Here is a 23,431-nt window from a genome sequence, read left to right as displayed (position 1 = left end):
CATTGTGAACCAGATAACACAACCTATCATCACACCAGGAGATAACGTCGAATGTACAAACAACGTTACTGCTCGTCGGAGTCTCGACACGCAGATACATCCATTATAATGCTGTACGCTGAACTGGAACTCTTGTGAAAAGATGACGTGTTGTCACGTAAGTGTCGAGTATTGCCTTCGGGTGAGCCACTGTCGGCCCCACTCTAGTTTATGCCCTGTAGCAATGCTCATCGGCCTGAGATTCCATGCGGCTCTCTACCCCTCTCGTTGATATCCAGCACGGAGTATGAGCCTCCGGACCCAATCGATTTCATATTCGCATGACTGTCCTGGTATCCCGACCAGTGTATGGATAAATCTCGTGGAACGGTACAGAAAACTCGTTAGATGGCGATCTACCCACAGCCGGATTCCTGCAGTTGCTGGTAGATATTTCTCGTACTTAGACGAGGTATAATAAGATCTGTCTATAAGCAACAACCACTGAAACAGAATATTTGAATAGAAAACCAGATGCCTAATATTTCCCCGTATACTGAATACACAATGCGTTAGTTCTGCCTCCGTTGCTGGGTACCACTGAAATGTCAATCTTTTTTACGCACATGTATGAAATACATTTGATACCTATTTCACGTTTCTTGACGCCATCACGATATTGCAATTTAATGGTAAGCGGTACAGCTTCGATTAACCCATTAAGGACCAAGTATTGAAATAATAATGTTTTTTTGATAATAATGTTTATTTCATGTAATTGTATACGAATACCGGTATAGACATAAATACACAAAAAGGAAATGTACAGGTCCTATTTAAAGTACAGCAAGATGTATACGTTACAACGTTTACGCAACTTTGGGACTATAAGGAGTCTTATTTCGTTCTCTTACGAAATGTTTGAAAACAGTTTGAATGGAGATGGACATTACATTTTTTGCATTTGTAAATTGTTGATCCTTTACTTAACCCAAATCTTCTTCTTGCTTTGATTTCCTCCTCTATTATGGGACCTACATCATTATAGTGTATTTCTTTCGGAAGAGAGCATTTGGACGGAAGTCCGTAAGTACATTTTCCTGTGTCCTGCAGGGCTGCACTTTCTCTGTTTCCTTCTGATTTCATTAGAGTCATGCATACGTTGGATCGAAATTCAGGTTGTGACATATTCCCTTCATTTGCAAGATTGTACATTTTCCATGAATTCACCATTACTGGGGAAGAGAGGCCACCGCCACTGATTGCCTCTTATTTGAATTCTGTAATTGGCAATAGTATCATCGTTTAAATCAACACCACCCACATGTTAATTGTACTGAGCTACTGCCGTGGGTTGGAGAAGAGAAACACTTTTTTTTTCTTTCTGACCGTATCTTTTTGCATTCGGTAAAGGCTGGATGGTGCCATTGTTGTTATATAACTACTGTTACAGTGTAAATGTCTTTCCACTATACCATCATGACTTCAGCTTTATCGCCAAAGAGAAACTCAAACACATCCTTATCTTTTTTCTTCATGCTTGAGCAGGACTCCAAAGGGCACTTTGATGTGAGGGTCTCCTAAATAGTGCCAGCGGCAAAAAATCCATTAGAAAACTGCTTGTTTACCCAAAGAAAATTCAGATGTTTTACATCGTGCCATCTTCCCTCCTTACGAATGAATTAGTACAAGTAGCCATTTGAAGTGCATAAACACCACAGTTTGAAGCCAAATCTGACAGGTTTTCCTTTGACGTAACTTTAGTAAGAATGTCTCCCAAAATAAGGGACCATTTTCTCGACAATAGACAAAGTATATTAAAATATTCGAAATTTAATCTTTTTTCATTGATTAGGGTATATCAAAGATTGGCCTGTTTTTAGAAAACTTGTCAGTTCTATACAATCTCTCATTACCATACAAATGGAATGTTTTGTTTGATTAACAAGAATCTATTACGACTCATTCAAATTTTTACAATTCCTGATTCTTTGCCTTCACCTTTTGAGAGGTACAGTTTCGTTGCAGGTAAATTGTGATATCCTGAAACAGCCATTATTCCCATAAATTGCTCCAGCAGTGGAACAGTTACTTGAAATGAATGGCCATTAATATCTTATGCATATTTATTTGTGTATCCAGTAACTTATGAAAAAATATGTCAAAGTAAAGTGGAAAAACTTCATAAGGTGACAGACCCTCATCTCAATTCTTTATGTCTTCTGTCTTGGTTAGCTCCTCTGTTATTCGTGAATAATTGTAAGTTGGTTGAATCTTCTTGCAGTTCGGAATACCTTCATTTCTTTTCGTTACATTCACACCAGTTCGGTTTCTTTTCTTGGAAGTGTGCTAGATTCTGACCATACCGTAGAATTCACTTTCTCTTCCGCACTCTGAACATGTATTACAAATGTACCAGCGATATCATTTGTTCCTCTTCCTCAACAAGAAGATCTTCATCAATGTCTTCTTCATGCGTGATCTGATCAACATCTGGTGAAATGTACGTGCAATCGATGCTGTCTGCACCCTAAAGTTCTCCATCGACATTCATTATGAGCAGAAGTTCCGCAGTAGGTAGGGATTTCGTGTAATGGACATCCCCAAACAAGCAGAAATCCCTGTATGTACTATCTGCATTCATTTACAGCACAGCTATGGTAATTACGACTCAATTCGTAATACGCAAAAGCAAATGAAATACAAAACTTCAATAAAACTGACTTAACGGTATCGAATATTTTATCAGAGTTATTGTTCAATCTGTAAACACACTGAAACTGCCACCAAACTGAATGAATATCTTTTAAGCAAAGATCAACAGCAATAAACTGTTTGGTAAACAATGGAATACCGATATATTGTGGTAGGATGAAGGAGCCGTGTTTCACAAATATACTCGGTGTTCCCAAAGTTGCGTAAACGCAACATTATTGTAAAAAGGAAAAAAATAGTTCGAATTCTAAGTAACGTATCTAAACACTAATGTAGTATGATAACATAAGTTTGAAAGAAGTTCACTGTATAAAATTCGTTTAAAAATCATATAGTGTATATTAGGAAATAAAATGAAAACTTTCGCAATGAAATACACAAAACTATCAGGATGTTGAAAATTCACGGTGGTCAGAATAACGAACGGTGATCGAGTTCAATTGCCTAAACTAGTTTCTTCAGATGTCCTCTTAATGTTATAATAAAGAAATTCGAAATTAGAGTAACTAATTTTACATTTAAAAAAATTACTAACGAAACGTTGCGTTAGCGCAGCTTTGGGTCTTCATCTCATCTACGTGATTACTCTGCTATTCACAATAAAGTGCCTCGAAGAGGGTTCAATAAACAACCTTCAAGCTGTCTCTCTCTACTGTTTCACTCCCGAACTGTACGCGGGAGAAACGAGCACTAAAATTTTTCTGTGCGAGCCTTGATTTATCTTATTTTATCGTGATGATCATTTCTTCCTATGTACGTGGGCGCCAACATAATATTTTCGCAATCGGAGGAGTAAACTGGTGATTGAAATTTCATGAGAAGATCCCGTCGCAACGAAAAACGCCATTGTTTTAATGATAGCCACTCCAATTCACGTATCATGTCTGTGACACTATCTTCCCTACATCGCGATAATACAAAACGAGCTGCCCTTCTTTGTACTTTTTCGATGTCATCCGTCAGTCCCACCTGATGTGAATCCCACACCGCACAGCAATACTCCCGAATAGGGCGGACCAGCGTGGTGTAAGCATTCTCTTTAGTAGACCAGTTGCACCTTCTAAGTGTTCTGCCAATGAATGACAGTCTTTGGTTTGCTCAACCCAAAATATTATCTATGTAGTCGCTCCCATTTAGGTTATTTTTAATTGTAATCCCTAAGTATTTAGCTGAATTTACAGCCTTCAGATTTGTGTGTCTTATCGTGTCATCGAAATTTAGCTGGTGTCTCTTAGTACTCATGTGAATAACTTCACACTTTTCTTTATTCAGGGTCAACTCACACTTTTCGCACCATACAGATAACTAATCTAAATCATTTTGCAAGACGTTTTCATCATCTGATGACTTTACAAGACGGTAAATGACAGCATCATCTGCAAACAATCTAAGACGCCTACTCAGTTTGTCTCCTACGTCGTTAATGTGGATCAGGAACAACAGAGGGCCTGTAATACTTCCTTGGAGAACGCCGGATATTACTTTTGTTTTACTCGATGACTTTCCATCTATTAATACGAACTGTGACCTTTCTGACAGGAAATCACGAATCCAGTCGCACAACTAAGGCGATACTCCGTAGGTACGCAGGTTGGTTAGAAGACGCTTGTGAAGAACGGTGTCGAAAGCCTTCTGGAAATCTAAAAATATGGAATCAATTTGACATCCCCTGCCGATACCACCTATTGCTTCATGAATATAAAGAGCTAGTTGTGTTTCACAAGAACGATATTTTCTTAATCCGCGCTGACTATGTGTCAATAAATCGTTTTCTTCGAGGTACTTTATAATGTTCGAATGCAGTATATGTTCCAAAACCCTACTGAAAATAGACGTTAGTTATAAAGGCCTGTAATTCAGCGGATTATTCCTACTTCCATTTTTGAGTATTACTGTGACTTGAGCAATTTTCCAGTCCTTAGTTACGGATTATTCTTTGAGTGAGTGGTTGTATATAATTGCTAAGTATGGAGATAATTTATCAGCATACTGTGAGAGTAACCTGGCTGATATACAGTCTGGACCGGAGGCTTTGCCTTTATTAAGTGATTGAAACTGCTTCGTTACTCCGAGGACATCTACTTCTGTGTTTATCATCTTGGCAGTTGTTCTTGACTGGAGTTTAGGAATATTTACTTCGTCTTCTTTGGTGAAGGAGTTTCGGAAAATCGTATTAAATTACCCTGCTTTAGTGGCACTGTCATCAGTTACTTCACCGTTGTTATCGCGCAGTGAAGGTATTGATTGGTTCTTGCCACTGGTGTGCTTTATGTATGACCAGAATCTCTTTGGGTCTTCTGCCAGATTTCGAGACAGAATTTCGTTCTGGAAATTATTAAACCATGTCGCATTGAAGTACGCGCCATATTTCTAACTTCTGTAAGACTTTGCCAATCTTGGGCAATTTGCGTTCGTTTAAATTTGGCATGCTTTTTTCGCTGGTCCTGACGAGTGATCTGACCCGTTTTGTGTACAAAGGGGTATCAGTACCATCACTTATTAATTTATGTGGTGTACATACCTCAGTTGCTGTCAATACTATCTCTTTGAAAAAATTGCACAACTTTTCTACACTTACATGATCAGATCGGAAGGAGAGAAGACTGTCTCTTAAAAAGGTGTTAAGAGCAATTTCATTGCCTTTTTTTAAATAGATGTAGTTTTGTTTCTTTTTGATGGTTGTAAGTGTTACGGTATTCAGCCTAGCAGCAACTGCCTTATGGTCGCTAATTCCTGTATTCAACAGAATACTCAATATTTGTCCAGGATTATTTGTTGCTAAAAGGTCAAGTATGCTTTCGCCAACATTTACGCTTCGAGTGGGCTCAGGAACTAATTGTTCAAAATAATTTTCTGAGAAAACATTCAGTACAATTTCGGATGACGTTTTATGCCTGCCGCCGGATTTAGACGCATAACTTTTGAGCATATCGAGTGGAGATCAAAGTCACCACCAATTATAATAGTGTGAACGGTGTACTCAAGTTTTCTTTGAACTCTTAAGCAACTACATCTTCTGAGTCAGGAGGTCGGTGAAACGATCCAATTAATAGTTTAGTCCGATTGTCAGGTATAAGCTCTACCCACACTATTTCACACGAACTATCTACTTCAATTTCGCTACAAGGCAAACTACTTCTGACAGCAATAAATACACCACGACCAACTGTATTTAATCTACCATTTCTGAACGCTGTTAGATCGTTTGAAAAAATTTCGGCTGAACTTATTTCCGGCTGTTATGGCTTGGAGCTCTGGTTCTTTCCCAACACAGCTACGACAATTCACAGCTACAATACCGATCGTTTATACAACTGCCTTACTATGTTTTACCTGCCCACTTCTAGTCGGACGTCCCTTCTGTGGTTCCATGACACCCTCGAACCTTAAAAACCACCCAGTCCCTTCCACACAGCCCCGCTACCTGCGCAGCCGGCTCCTGTGTGTAATGGGCTCCTGACCTATTAAGCGGAACCCGGAAACCCACCACCCGATGGCGCAAGTCAAGGAATCTGCAGCCTACACGGTCACAGAACCTCCTGAGCCACTGATTCAGACCCTCCACTCGGTTCTGCACCAAAGGACCACAGTCGGTCCTATCGGCGACGCTGCAGATGGTGGGCTCCGCCTTAATCTCGGAAGTAAGACATGCAGTCTTTACCATTTCCGCTAGCCGCCCGAAAGCAGACAGAATCAGCACCGATCCAAAGCGACACACGTCATTGGTACCGACATGAGCCACCACCTGCAGTTGGCTGCACCCTGTACTCCTCGTGGGATCCGAAAACACCCTTTCCACATCTGGAATGACTCCCCCCGGAATGCACACGATGTGCACACGAGCTTCTTTCTCCTCCTTGGCAGCCATGTTCCTAAGGGGCTCTATTACGCGCCTAATGTTGGAGCTCCCAACTACCCTCTGTGAATGCCCCTTAATGGGTTAATAGATTTAGCTGGAGTCATGGTCATATTGGTGGTGTTCTAACACTTAAGTCTGATTCCGATAGAAGTACCTCATATGTTTGTCATCCACGAAACAAAATATTCCTAAGTATGAGTAATTCATGTAGCACTGCGATGGATGCAACATGTTTTATCATCGTCCCTGTACAAGCTCCGCAAAAGAGTTGCTGAGTGTTTTGCTTGCCAGAGTCTTGTATTGAAACTCATAGTTTCACTTTAGCAAATGTGATATCACACACATTCACCTCAGAATACCTGTTATTTCATCTCAGGAAAATGTTTCGTATACCAAAATGCAGGAATATGTATCTAGCGTAAATCCTGGGGTCTTACGACTTGTCTCAATAATTTTATATAGGCTTACATTTTTACATTGTTACACATTTCACTTCAGAGACGAAGCTATCCGTACGATATGATGTACCAAAGGAGGCGTGAAATATTTCATTTCCTGTCTCACATAAATACGTGAAGTTTATCATAATGTTTGGAAGATTGCTGATGTGGAGTCGTATATAGGAATTTGATTTTCATGCATTTCTCGTTGTAATTTTATTCCGTACTTTTGTGTAACATGGGAAAAGTTTCATGTTTAACTTAAATATGTGGATAGAATCACTTCTTGAATCTATATTCCTCATTAGTCCATCTGTTAACATTAAAGGTAACGTTGATTTTTTTTCTTTTGTACTACACTGCCCGAAAAAAGGCAACACTCTAAAGGACAAGAACATTTTATTGACAAGTGAGGTGATAGGTTTTTCATCATTGTACATAATATATGGTAACAAATTCACACCAAATGAGGCACACATGTCGCAATAACATGTGCCCAAAGCGTCGTATCAGTGCACGTTGTGTCTTCCTCTGGCAACAACGCAAGTGAATATTCTCATGCAAAGGATCGTAAAGGCGCCGCATGCGATCCTGCGGTAGATTCTTCCAAGCGTCTTGTCCCATTTGTTGTATTCGGCGATGGTTCCTGCAGGCGGTGGAGAACGATTAAGTTGCCGCTTCATCATGTCCCATACATTTTTCATTGGCGGAAGACCTGGCGATCTTGTTCGTCAGGGTAGCTGATGTACATCACAAAGAGTGTGCCGCGTCGCAGCAGCCGTATGTGGCCCTCCCTGTCGAAGAAATAGCACTAGCACGGGAAAAACAGCCTGTGTAATGTAGCGGGCACCGGTTACTTTACACTACAGAAACACCATATCTGACAGTGAGTTGTATCTGATAAACCCTCGCATCATGAAAGCCGGGATGGGACTTATGTGTTGTGGACGAATGCAATCTGGAATAGGCAAGTCATCAGGTCTATGCATAAACGTGTACATACATCAGTAGCCTACAATCAAAACTAGCCTAGAAAGTGCATTTTTTCAGTCATCCTTCTGATTTTTCTGATGCCGCCACCTCGAATTCCTCCCCTGCTCTAAACTGTTCATCTCAGAATAGTACTTAAACCCTGCCTCCTCTATTATTTGTTGGATGTATTCAAATCTCCGTCTTCCCCTACAGTTTTTACCTTTTAAGTTCCGTTTAGTACCACGGACATCATTTCCTGACGTAATAACAAATGGCCTCTCACTCCGTTTCTTCATCTTGTCAGTGGTTTCCTTATTTTCCTTCCATCGTCGGTTCTGTAGAGAACCACCACTTTCCTTATCATTCCATCTGACTTTCAACCTTCTTCTGTAGCACCCCATCTCAAATGCTTCGATTCCCTACTGTTTTGGATTTCGCACTACTCATGTGTCACTGCCATACAATACTGTGTTGCATACTTACATTTTCAAAAATTGCCTCCTCGAATTAAGGCCTCTGTTTTACACCAGTAGACTTCTTTTTTTCAGTGAGCGCCCTCTTTGTCTGCTCTAGTCTGCTTTTTACGTCTTTTCTGCTTTCTCTGTCCTAGTTATGTCTGTTTCCAAGTTCGAAGAAGTCCTTACATTCGTCTACTTTGTGATCCCCAAGTCTGATATTGAGTTTTTCGCTGCTCTTATTTCTGCTTCAGCGTATTACTTTTTTCATTCTTCGATTTACTCTCGATGCATATTCTGTACTCATTAGACGGTTCATTCCTCCAATAGCTCCTGTAACTCTTCGTTACATTCACTCAGGGTAGCAATGTAGTCAGTGAATCTTATCACCGAAATCGTTTAACATTTAATTTTAATCCCTCTCTTGAACCTTTCTTTTATTTGTACTATAATGTCTTCCATCTAGAGATAGAACAGAAAGGGCGAATGATGGTTCAGATGGCTCTGAGCACTATGGTCATCAGTCCCCTAAAACTTAGAACTACGAAAACCTAACTAACCTAAGGACATCACACAACGCCCAGTCATCACAAGGCAGAAAAAATCCCTGACCCCGCCGGGAATCGAACCCGTGAACCCGAGCGCAGGAAGCAAGAACGCTACCGCACGACCACGAGCTGCGAACAAAGGGCGAAAGACTGCGACAAGGTCTCACACACTTTTCAAACCGAGCACTTCGTTCTTTGTCTTCCAGTCTTATTATTGCCGCTTGGTTCTTGAATATATTGTATATTACCCATCTCTCCTAATTTCCTCAGGATTTCCAACAGGCGCCATTTTACATAATTGAATGCACTCTCTAGGTGGCCGGATGTTGTGAACGTCGGTTGCTTTCTCTTCAACGTTACTTCCATTATCAAGCGTAGCGTCACAACTACCTCTCTGGTTCATTTACATTTCCTAAAGCCGAACTCATCGTTAACCAACGGAGTCTGTATATTATTGTTGCCAGCAGCTTGGATGCTTGAGCTGTTAAGGTGATTGTACGGTACTTTTCACACCATTGGATGGTGTGCGGAGAGTGACGTAGATGTAGATTTATCAGCCTTTGCTATCTTCAAAATTGTGGATGATATTTTCCCGAAAGTCTGATGGAAACGAGTTACTGTTGTTTGCCTCATCCCCCACGATATTAGAAGTTCCGATGTAGTTGTTTCCATTGCCTTCTGCATCATCACACCGTTGATTATTTCTGATAGTTTCCGCTCCTGGTTGCCAGTTTCCTGCCCCAAAATCAAGAGTGCCATGAACCTGCATCCATTCCTCCGCCCTCCTTGAAATGACAGTTTTGCGGAACGAGGGTGACTTCTTACGCCGGAAGTCTGCCGCCACCATTGGTGATATTTATTCAAAATGTGACTGGCTTGGAAACCGGTACCCATGGATTTTTGGTTAGTAGTCATAGGCGCTACCTTTCTTTTCGTCGTTCTCGGCATTTGACTCGGGCGGACGTCGCATGGTACCGCTATATGTTAATAGTTGTATATTTCACTGAGTTTTTATTTATTTATTTATATTTATAATACAGAGGGCAGCCTGCCCTCTGTCTCCGAACACGCTGGGCTACCATGCCGTCGCACCTAGACCGCAGGTGTATGTGAGCTTAATCCCCCTGAAAGCATACGGTTCTCAATAGTCCCTGATGGCACAGCAGGTGCCACAAAAAAATGTTCAAATATTTGAGAATTCCTATAGGACGAAACTGCCGATGTCATCGGTCCGTCCTTGGATTTACACACTACTTAAAATAACTTATGCTAAGAACAACACAAGAACCCATGCCCGAGGGAGGACTCGAAACTCCAGCGGGAGAGACCGCTTAATAACTGACATGGCGCCTTAACCGCGCGACTACTCCGTGCGTCAGGTGCAACATGTTCTCAGATTTTCTTCCTGGATGATGTTCGGCTTGCCGCTGCTGCTCACACAGTGCTTCGATCTTGAAACTTCCTGGCAGATTAAAACTGTGTGCCGGACCGAGACTCGAAATGCCAGGATGTTTCATATCGGCCCACACACCGCTGTAGAGTGAAAATTTTATTCTAGAAACAACCCCCCGGCTGTGGCTAAGCCATGTCTCCGCAATATCCTTTCTTTCATGGGTGCTAGTTGTGCACGGTTCGCAGGAGAGCTTCTGTAAAGTTTGGAAGGTAGGAGACGAGGTACTAGCAGAAGTAAAGCTTTGAGGACAGGGCGTGAGCCGTGCGTGGGTAGCTCAGCCGGTAGAGCACTTTCCCGCGAAAGGCAATGGTCCCGAGTTCGAGTCTCGGTCCGGCACACAGTTTTAATCTTCCAGGAAGTTTCCTATCAGCGCACACTCGGCTGTAGAGTGAAAATTTCATTCTGCTTCGATCTTGACGTGAGTCTCTGCTACACAGACGTCCAGAACCTGGTCTACAGGTGTGAGACTATTCCACAGAGAACGGCTGAAAGCAGTGACACGCCGCCCATAGGTTGTGCAATACTTCGATCCATGTTGCCGCAGGCCCAAAATGCGGCCATTTTCAAATGGTTTAGTCCACGTAGCGGGAGTAAGTACTTATCAGTGGGGCATGGTTGTATCCTAGTCTAAATAATGCAAACACTGTTCACGTCTGAAGTCAGCACAGTTACTGCCTGCAGAATCAAAACTGAGAATACACTGACAGGCCTCCAGATCCCCATTCGATCGCCGATGTCCGTAACAAACGAATCAATGACTCTACAGCCCCTGAGTGAGCACATGTTACATCCTGATGCCACTGAACACCGTGCTTGAGGGTGTTGCATTGTTCTCTGGCAGTGTATTTTATAATGAATTCTCTTTCAATTGCGTTACATAAACGAACAAGCGTCATAAAATTCGTAAAGCCAAAATAGACTTCTCTTGAGGTAGAAACGTAAAGATACGGTCTCCTTTTGACGTCGTCAACGGATATATAGCTGAGTAGATATTTCTGCACAGAACATTACATACGAAAGAACCGCTTCCACCCTTACCTGCGCGTAATTGTACTTAACTAATTGAGCCTCATTGCATGACTCTCTTTAAAAACAGTAGCTACAAGATGTCGTAGGGTCTAACAGCACATGCCTGCTTTATTACCCTGCAGCTAACTCGAGCAAATAATATCCTGAATGACATTTTCACTCTGCAGCGCAGTGTGCGCTGATATGAAATTTACCGGCAAATTAAAACTGTGTGCCGGACCGAGACTCGAACTCGGGACCTTTGCCTTTCGCGGGCAAGTGCTCTACTAACTGAGCTACCCAAGAACGACTAACGCCCCGTCCTCACAGCTTTCCCGCGAAAGGCAAAGGTCCAGAGATCGAATCTCGGTCTGGCACACAGTTTTAATCTGCCAGTAAGTTTAAAATAATAACCTATTGACAGATCACCTACATAGTCGATTAACACACGTTACCACAAAAACATCTGCCTTCTTCCATGACTCATATAAAAGCGTCCAGAATCGCTTGCTTGATTCGCTAGCTCTAAGTAGTTCAAATCAACATGATTATTTACAAATTAACATACGTGGGATAACGAGTAGGAACTGATGGTCTCTTCTCAGCTCAGAGATAGAAATGAACAGTTAAAATTCAGCGCTGGAATACATCCAGACTTCACGGAAGTTAGAGGCCGTTCATGGGATATAGTACTGTAACGGTCCTTTACCATCCAGTATCTATCACCCACACAATCGATTAACACAATACCACAGAAAGGTCTACTTTCTTCCAGATCTCACATGAAAGTTTTTATAAGCGTTCCTTTAAGCCCTGCCAACCAGGAAATGTTTGTTTCCAGTTGACTCAAGTGGTGTTCCGCCATTGTGTATCTCATTTCTTGATCTGTCTCAGCTTGACCACTTTCCACAGTAAACTATTACAACAATATTTAAAAAAAATGATATACCCATTCATTCACATTCAGACCACTCACAATACATATACATGAAGGTTTTTTCATAAATAAATGAGCCAACATTTTTGTGCAAGTGTGTTCACATTACACGACAGCAAATGACGTTAAGTATTGATTACACAATTATTTATATCCGCATGAGGGAAACATTATGACACTCTTTTCAATCGTGATACCAGCTAAGACATACAACTGACTACTTTGTGCATTACCATAGTCTTGGTATTGTGTGTAACCATATTAAAATGACGCTATAGGCAAAAAATATTAACATTCCTTAAATAGCCCTACAAATATGAGAAGGTATGAGGTACGTACATTGCATTCAGTAGCTGTGTTCTTTTGTAGGATAAGATGTTCTGATAAACACTCATAAGGAAAAAGATACAAGATCGTAATAAGTCGTTAAAAATAGTTACATACATAGTTCTCAATTATGATAGCTATAGTGCAATGCTATCATCTGAGAAATCGTCTCTTGAAAGCGCATGAAGTTTTTGAAGGTTGTTACTTCAAAGGTTGAAGTGGAAATTTTTAGCCACAGTAAAATACTAACTTCCATAGGTCTTAAGACATTTGAAATATCATAGTTTTATTGGCTGCACCTCACCTTTGAGGTTACAGATGTATCCATATTTGCTCTGTTATTGAACTTCGGTTTATTACAGAATTTATAAAAGCTGTGTGATGCCATACGTTCTTCAGCTGCGTTAGCAGCCATTGATCAAATTCCCTTTCCTAGGTTTTAGCCTTATCCAGCCATGTCGGTAGCCTTTCTACCTGGGCTTACTGTTACTAGGCCAACGACATCGCCCACCTTGGGCCCAGAGGCCGCTTGCTAGCGTTCAACTGCACAATCAATTTGACCTCACATATAAGTTCTATGTGATTGAAGAAATATGTATAATGGTAAGCACCTCCACTTAGTTGTTAATTTGGCACACTGAAACATAGCAGATTTGATATACTTACGTAACATAAGTATAACACAATAAACAGAATACACTCATTTGTTGTGATGCATGAAACAACTTGTAATTACTAGGATATGGCATAACGTATGTTATCAGCAACATTGGTTTCTAAATCAAACACTGTAAAATTACAGCATATTAAATAAATGTCGCTATAACCAGAATACAAATAAATATCAAAAAAATGTCATGTCAACTCGACTTCTAACAAGATTTTTAGCGCTATTGCGCCCATTTGATAGCACTTTTCATCCTTCACCACTTCATCGTAGCACTTCACTATTAGAATTTAGTACAGAGCATACAGGGGCTATCCTGAACTCAAAATGTAGACAATATGCAGTGCATCCGCCTCTTCAGCACTCATGATGCATTTGACAATGTACTGCACCAATACATGCGTCAACATGCCGTCACCATTAGCGTTGAAGGACGATATCTGTCGAAATATGCTGGTGGTGTAGTTTACCAGTGACCATATGATATTCCCAGATCCCCACAGAATGAATTCCCCAGTGGAATAGATACATTCAAAACAGGAAAAATTTACAAAATAATTTGATGGGGCTCAACATTTCAACTAGAAAACACGTCTTCTGTGCCATTAAAATTTTTTGATATCAGTGAACTATCATTTTGTAATTTATCACTATTTTGTCGCATCTAAGCAGAAAGTTAAAAAATATGAAACTATTCTGGGCAGCAGTCCCTTATTTACCTTTCTTTTTAACACAGCAAATAATTGCATTATAAATTCGTCACAAATTTATCATATTTGCGCAATAATATCATTAATCCCCAGAATTTACTTGCTTCCACATAATACGAACTTATCTCCATTTTATACACATAAATTTATTTAAGAGCCTTTCAGAATAAGGTTAGTACTAAACTAACAAAATATACCCCATAACTTTGCATTATATTGTGCACGAAGCAAGATGTTTAACTCTCACATGCAGTTCAAATTTTACTGTGGCTGATGACCTCCACACACCAAATTTTGTGCGGACAATCATTCCAGTCCAACTACATACATCACATGACAAATCTATACAAAATACTCTAGGTAACACATTTAAATAACGCCTTGAAATTTTTTTTAAATCTTAGACAGAGCACAGTTTATATTTTCTCTGTTGTAAATGATGAAATTTACTTTCAGCCAACCATCAAGGACCAATTTACACTACACATAAAAGAAAAATAACATGAATACATTTGCTTCCATACTTACCTCAAGACACATACCCCATTCTTATTTTATAAGGTGCAATTGTGCCACTGTTGCCTCTTATAACATTTATCTTGCCAGTGCAACCATCTTTCGAATCCCAATTTTTTGCTTTTTCAAAATGTGCCTGTTTTAGGCCCCTTTCCTCGTTCGCCAATGGACCCTTCAGTTTACATACAAATTTTTAATTTCACCCCTCTCTTAACGCCGCTCCCGCAAAATATGGTTTTGAATCACTCATGCATTTTTCTCCATATACCTTACGAAATCTGACCAGCTCTCAATTTTATTATCATCGCCAAACAATTTATTGGACCGATTCTCTGCCATGATTTCTTTGCTTTAAGATCCTTTGCTACTTGAAATTTTTATCATCTCATTTTACTGATCGAGTTCTCACCTCCATTCTCACTGTACCATTCAGTATTTCATTTCCTAAACCAATGTCCTCACTATTAGCGATTTCTATATATTCCCGATCTATCTTTAAATCGTCTGTAGGATTTAAATCCCCCACAAGACCTGTCACTTCACCATCCTCGTTACCATAAAAAATATTGTTCCCTTCCTCTAAAATAGCGATATCAGTAGCTACAATCTCTTCACAGTTAAGCATATGATTTACTTCATCTCCCTGAAACCAAACGTCACTTATTTCCTGCTACGGTTGCAGGTTCGAATCCTGCCTCGGGATGTCCTTAGGTTAGTTAGGTTTAAGTAGTTCTATGTTCTAGGGGACTGATGGCCTAAGATGTTGAGTCCCATAGAGCTCGGAGCCATTTGAACCATTTTTCAACTTATTTACGCCGACTGACTACAAACTTCATCACATTTATCCTCATAAATATCTGCTGATATCGCTTAGATTCGTTACTTACAACTTCCGTTACATCTATCGACGCATTATATGAATCACCACGAATAACTATCAGCCTTCTCCGACACACACACACACACACACACACACACACACACACACACACACATACAAAAGCGTCGCTTGGTGTAAGTAACGTAAACATTTGACGATTGAACAGTGAAGAACATTGTGTGGAGTGACGAATCACGGTACACATTATGGAGATCCGATGGCAGGGTGTGGCTATGGCGAATGTCCGGTGAACGTCATCTGCCAGCGTGTGTAGCGCCAACGGTAAAATAGTGTTATGGTTGGTCGTGTTTTTCATGGAGGGAGTTTAACCCCTTGTTGTTTTGCGTCGCACTATCAGTGCACAGGCCTACACTGAAGTTTTAAGCGCCTTCTTGCTTCCCACTGTTGAAGAGCAATTCGGGGATGACGATTGCATCTTTCAACAATATAGATCACCTGTTCATAGTGTACGGCCTGTGGTGGACTGGTTACATTACAATAACATCCCTGAATCCTATAGAACGCCTTTGGGATGTTTTGGAATTCCGACTTTGTGCAAGGGCTCACCGATCGACATCGATACCTCTCCTCAGAGTAGCACTCCATGAAGAATGGGCGGCTATTCCCCAAAAAACCTTCCAGCACCTGACTGAACGATTCCCGCGATAGTGGAAGCTGTCATCAAGGTTAATGGTGAGCCAACAACATACTGAAATCCAGCATTACCGATGGAGGGCGCTCGAAGTTGTAATTAATTTTCAGTCAGGTGTCCGGACACTTTTGATCACATAGTGAACAATGTTACTTTCGGAAATATATCAGCTACACAATTCTGAAGACTGCAGGAACTGACAGTTACGAGTATTATCGCACAATTAGCTTAACAGCTCATGTATCCAAGTTTATGGGAAAAATAATATATAGGAGAGAGGAAAAGAAAATTAAGGACGTGTTAGATTACGATCAGTTTTGCTTTAGGAAAGGTAAAGAGGCCTGAGAGGAAATTGTGACTCTGCATTTTACAACGGAAACAAGACGAAGTAAAAGTCAAGACACTATGTAAAATTGTGCAAGGTCTTCAAAATTCTGAGAAAACTAGGGTGAGCCATAGCCACAGACGGGTAAATACAATACGTACAAGATGGTTCAAATGACTCTGTGCGCTACGGGACCTAACTTCTGAGGTCATCAGTCCCCTAGCACTTAGAAACTACTTAAAAATAACCAACCTAAAGACGTCACACACATCCACGCCCGAGGCAGGATTCGAACCTGCAACCGTAGCAGTCGCGCGGTTCCGGTCTGAGGCACCTAGAACTGCTCGACCACAGCGGCCGGCTACACCACACGAACTACCGCTGCTATATCGTGCCAACATGCAATGTCCAGTACCCTCGAATTCCGCCAAATTCGCAGCTACCTCTGTCTTCGTGGCATTCTGTCTCCTCTCAGACTCATTTGCCACTTCGTGCTTTAAAAAACTATCTAAAACATTGTTATCACATGCACCCAAAATGTATGTTTCTGTCAGGAGCCATCGGTTCATTTCCTTCAATAGAAATGAATGCACTTATTCCTTCCTCTTAGATATCTGGATCAGTAGCATCCGCTTTTGCAACTTCACGATCTCCTTCAGCACCTCGTGATCCATGCTACTAACAGTCATCAATGATACAAATGTCTCAATGCCCTGTCCCGGTTTTTAGCTCAGGTTTCCCCTGGACTTCCCGTGAATAACGGGGGCGAAAATGTTACATACAATCCCGAGCACTGACACAGTAACCCAGGCTGTAACACTACGCTATGATATTTAATTAGCTAGCGTAGACTTGATCAGATCTGTGAACCACTCTAATGAGAAGGTTTGTTTCCTAAAGCCCCATTCGAACAACAGGCAGTATTGGTCAGTCTCATCACGAACAGTACGTGATTATTTCCAGTAATTGAGCAATATCTAATGTGTATTTCCAAAGTTTTTGGTAACAATTGAAAAAATTTAGTCGAAATGTGGAAGCGAGATTATACTGATGAACAACGCCTAAGCAATTCGAGGGGGGCTGTATAACAAACATTTCGATAACACCGCAAAGATGATCTCTTGTACCTGATGGAATGGTGGTTAAGGAATGTGGTGATAAAAATGTCAAGTAATATTCCGGCCTGACGACTGCAACGTAGGAATTAGTATTGTTATTTCAGTCAAACTGTTTGCGACATTTAATGAACAGTAAAGTACTACTTCCTTTGCTTTCCAGAATATAGGATGCTAGACTGCAAACATGCATGTATTGTTTAGTAAAGGTGCCGTATAGTAATCAGTGGGATGGAGTTCGATGCCTATGGCACTTTTTCTGTCAGTACAGGGATAGTTAATGGTGTTCGTGGATGCAGCTGCACTTGTAATCTGATGATGTACCATATGTGCTCAATTGGAGACAGTTGTGGTGATCTAACAGGTGAAGGCAACATGCCGACACACTGTAGAGCATGTTTGGTTACATCAGCTAGATGTGGGCGAGCTTCATCCTGTTGGAAAGCACCCCATGGAATGCGGTTCAAGAATGGCCCCGCTACACGTCCAATCATCGAACTGATTTACAAATTTGCAGTGCGTGGGATAACCATGAAAGTTTTCCTGCTGCCAAACGAAATCGCATCACCAGACGATAACACTTGGTGTAGGTCCAGTGTGTGTAGCACTGGCCTCCTACTAGCCAACATACGGCCATCACTGACAGCGAGGGAGAACCAGCTTTCGTCAGAAAACACGACCTCCATCTTGCCCTCCCATGAGCTTTCGCTTGACGCCACTGAAATCGTAAATGGTGATGGCTTAGGGTCACTGAAATGCATACTACAGGACGTCTATCTCGGAGCTGTCTTTGAAGTAACCGATTTGTAGCAGTTTGTTGTGTCACTGAGGTGACAACTGATACTCAAATTGATGCTGTACATATAGTATGCTGCGTCAGAGCCGTATGCCAATGAACGATTTTTCTCTCTCGGTGGCGCAACGTGGCCGTCCTTGCCGTGACAGTACGTTCACGTGATCATCGCTGCCAGCCATAATTTCCTGTGTCCTTATTCCTGCCTAGCCTTCCTGCTCTATGGCAGAAGGAGCATCCAGGTTTTTGTAGTCGTATTACGCAACCTCGTTCAAACGCAGTGAAGTGCTGTTAACGGCATCTCTAACGCTTTAAAGGCACTCGTGGGAACAGCAGCTCACCACGTCCAATCTCAAATGAATTATCAACCAGAGAATATCTTTCTTTTCTAACACAGTGCGATTCTTGTGTTCGTACCCACAAAGGTACGTATTATGTCTGAAATCATGAAGTCTCACTTAAATCCAAAGGAGCATACAACTTTGCCAATTTATTGTCTTTCCTAATGACACAAATCGCCTTGCCCATTTTCATGCACACGGTTTACGTTGTTGTAATTTTTACTATGACGTCTTTAAACTTCTAAAATAGGTGCTTTGCAACATTGCTGCTCAAAAACAATTAGTAGCAATCATATTGCAGTAGAGAGAAATAAATAAGGCGCGAATCGTTAATAAATTATAGAAAACCGTCAACAGAAGAAAGAATGTAACTTTTTGCAAAAATACTTTGTCTTATTATGCGTCAAACAGAAATGATGGTATAAGAAACATTCGTGTTTTTCTTACTGTAAGGAAGATAAGTGCGGAACTTGCAAGTCCTTTGGTAAGAAAGGAAAGTGTGTCAATAAAACGGAAAATAAAAGAAGAACTAATGTCTGATGACTATAGAACTATATAGCCTGATCCTGATCTCAATTTGGTCAGCCTATAGCAGATGGTGATGGCAACAGTGTTAACTGTACTTCTTGTGTGGAGTGCAATGAACCTTACTTGCATGCTAATGGGTCATCTGGCACTTCGTGTATTTCACGCTATTCGTGTGTCTCAAACAAGTATGTGGCATGGTTGACCAAAAATGTCTTTCCAGGGCAAGATTACTGACAAATGCTTGGCTATATGTGCTCGAGATTTGAGGTCTTACGAAGCTATTGGAGGTGAAGGATTCTTGAATTTGGATCAGAGGTTAATCAAAACTGCAGCGAGTTACAGAAAAGTATCTACAAAGCCTGCTATGCCTTCTCCTACTACTGCAAGATGACACATCAGAGGAAAGGGAAAAACTTTACAAAGAAATTATGCCTGAAGTAATTTACTTCGTGAGAAGATGAATGGTCGGCGACACAGATATATGGATTTGTAGGGCAAAGAGGATTCATAACCTAACACGTACAGCTTCTTATTTTGTTAATTATGATCTCAGATGACGTCAGAAGAGTCTAAAACAGATATAAATATCAAAAATGAATTTTTGAGACCATTTATCTCAAACATGTACCTTTTACGATTGAACAAGGTGCCAACACTGTCGGTGCTTTTCGTGGATTTCCTAGACTGAACTTTTCCTGTCACGTGCTGAACACAGTATTACGCAATGCGTTTAACGGGCGGTAAACATCATCCAATTCCCCACAATGTCATTTTTTCCGATTGCAGTGAGGAGAACAGTGACATTTCCGAAGCAAAGTTACCTTGTCCATAGCCTAGGGAGAACACTTGAGCAGTCCAACGATACGCGCTGGGTCACACGATTTATCATGCTTTAATCGGTCAAAAGACAGTATTCGTTTTGTGTAAAAAGTCCTCTGTGATATAAGAATCAGAGAATAGTAAGACTTATTTCACTTTGATGGGCGAATTGATTTTTTTCTAATGGTACGCATGCTATTTTTTTTATACTGGACTGGTATTCATTAGCACGTAAATTACTTGAGGAATTGTAAAGCTGGGATTTTTTTATATATATCTTCAAGGAAACCTCAAAAGAACTGGAAACGGAAAAATACCTACACCGCACCCCTGTTGCCGTGGAAGATGAAGCTCCTGAAACATTTAAGTACAGAACCTAAGGACGGAGAAGCCACTGAAATAAATTTTATGAATCCATCTAAGAAACTATCTAGAGGATAAGGCACCTCGAGGTAGTTCCTGTGGACAACATTCCTCGAAATAAAATTCTCTGAGGCGTGAGGTTATGGGAGAAGTAAAACACGCAATTCAATAAATACTACATCAATAATTTTGAGTAACCACTCACAAAAAGATGCTCCCTCGTGAAGTGCCTTCCAGAAAATCTAAATCCGGCTGCAGAAAGACGGTCGTCTCAGGTATATTCTTCCGTAAATAACAGCGAAATACACGCGAACTGTTTGTCAGACTGTCCACGAAGACTCTGAGAGCAAGTTTGATGAAGCCTCAAATAATACAAAATAATTCAAATGTTTTTAAGGACGGGACATTTTTTTCCTCCAGTAGTAATTTTACACTCTGATAGTTTCCCAAACGTCGTATTAAAAGTCTTTGTTTCTTACCATGAAGAAAAGTACAAAAGCCTAGTTTGTGGGCTGATATTGCTGACAGTCCGACTCCCACAGATTAGTTAGGTAGATACTTAAACCAGAAATTTATATTGGTAAAAAATAGCTTATTTTTGGAATGGAAATGGACAAATGCTTCCTACTCTTCAGAAGATAGAGAGAAAAATTTTGTGCGTACAGTCATCCAAATTTGGATCAGAGATATTTTAGTTCTCCAAGTTTCATTGTACGACGGTAACTTCTCGACTCGGACAATGTTGATGCTCTTGTCTTTCTTCACAGAAACTGCAGTATCTGAGAAATTTATTGAAGCAATAAGTTGTAAATGTTTTTTCGCACCACGTTTTGTATTATGTTCTCTCTAAATAGATTGTCTATTATTGTATCAGTTGGTCTAGCATCTTTCATTTACGTCAACTATTCTCAAATTAGAACTGATTCATTGAAATCAAATAAACGAATCTCTTTCTTTGTGAGTTATTATTGGACTGTAGATATTGGCAGTTTTATCGGACTGCAGGTCATCATGCTTTGATATTAGTGCAGTGACAATCGTTTAACCTGAGAACGCTTAATTTAAGTAATCCGTTGACATAAAATAGCACTTCGGACCCGGCGAAATGGCGTACTCGATTGTTCTTTAGCGATAAAGAAGTGGTCTGACAATCAGCTTCTCAGTAAAATTAGATATTCAGTACCTACTTCATGAAATTGCACCAACTCTCAGAAGTTTTATTCTTATTTTTGTTTACTAGCTAGAGTAACATAGTAAACAATGGTGCTTTTGGGCAGGTTCAGTTATTACCAGTATCAGAACATTTCATTATACTAGTCACTAACGTTCGAATTCAGTTCACAATGTGTTGAAATTTAATTTACGTGTCTAATGGCTTAGAAATCTAAGCGAATACAACCAATCGTTTTACTTAGAGAAGATACTCAGACTGTTAACAAATGTATTTATTGAGATTTACTATCGAATTTTCTCATGTACATTTTACCAGCAAATTACATATCAAAAAAATTGCTTCTAATATATTGCCGAGCATTTGTTTCACTTGACTAGTGTAAATTGAATTTCTTTTAACAAAGAAAAGCATTTTGATCCCGTGAGTTTCTTGTTAACCGCTTTTCACGGTGTATAGGGAAATACCTCAGTGAGAGGTGGTAGCAGCACGCCTAGAGCGCTAGAGGCTGGTACGCAGCGCGGGATGTGTATCTGATAGGTGGCCCAGCCCACCCAGTGCGGTAGGCTGCCGCGGGATGAGCAGCACAGCGCTGTGGACCGGCAGTGCTCCAGCGTCAGCTGAGAAAGGCAGCGCGCCGTCTGGGCCCGTGGGGCACGTGGGCCGGCAGTGCTGCACGGTCCCGTCTGAGTTACAGAGCCAACACCCAAATTGAATCACCATTTGAAATAAAGTTCCCACACGATCAGGTAATAATTGTACTCAGTATGATTCACCACTTACGTGACTGAATGCAATGGCCTGGAACGTTGCTACTCAAGACACATGCCGAGGTAGCAGACAGGAAAATACACTATCTGAAATAAATTAAGAAACAAAAATGAAAATTACGTAACATCCAACATCATTCAACTCAGCACTTCGAGACATACACTTTAAGCAACATGGTGTTGCTCCAGTAATACATCAGTAGTCAAGAGGTAGGCTGAAGGCCAAATTAGCCCTATCTCCAGAAAAATTGAGAAATGGAAAAGTAAAGGGAATTTATATCACATATACGTATTCATTTCACTTTACACGCCACAATCTTTCCTTTGAACGAGGTAAATATGCTCTAATAGCAATCGGGAGGAGGGGTTCTAGCAGCCCTCCTTTAATACAGCAAACAGCGTCTCATCAAATGGTCAGGTTAACTCTGAAGTGCTATCTCATTGAACACAAAGACGACTCGTGAAGACGTAAGAAAATTACGATTCACAAATCAACATTTGGGTTACTGCATTATGAACTAAAATATTATGGATACTTCAATATTATATAGCAAGACGAATGCATCCAGCGGAGCTGTTACTGTAATAAAGGATCCCATTTCCAGTTCACAGAACTACGTAAAATGAAGGATAAAAGTACGTAAATGTGGTTAGTAAAAAGGAGATCGCCTAACGCTTACTTAAATATTACAGCTGAAAGAAAATATTAATCACCCTATAAAATAAACCTTCATAACACCAATACTTTTCTCATCTAAAAGTGGACTCCTATTAACTAGCAAGCGATAGTTAGAATGGCGACACCAGTGGAAGATTGCCAGACTGCACGTAAGCCCTTACCGCCCACTCGGTGACAAGTTGTGCAGATCTTTCCGTTAGTCTATGGGAGGAGTATCAACTACTTTCAGGGAGTGACTGACCAGATTCTCACCCTTTCACTATTCGTTATACTCTCAGGATTCTATGACTTCCTGGTATAAAATTAAATTGGCAAAGCAAACCCTGAATTCGGGGAACCCTCGCTAAGCAGAGGCAGATTGAAAACACTGTTACACACGCGTTCAGAGGCACACAGAAACATCCAGGGG

This window comes from Schistocerca gregaria, chromosome 5, assembly GCF_023897955.1.
Source record: "Schistocerca gregaria isolate iqSchGreg1 chromosome 5, iqSchGreg1.2, whole genome shotgun sequence".
NCBI lineage: Eukaryota > Metazoa > Arthropoda > Insecta > Orthoptera > Acrididae > Schistocerca > Schistocerca gregaria.
Note: the sequence above shows the minus strand (reverse complement) of the source record.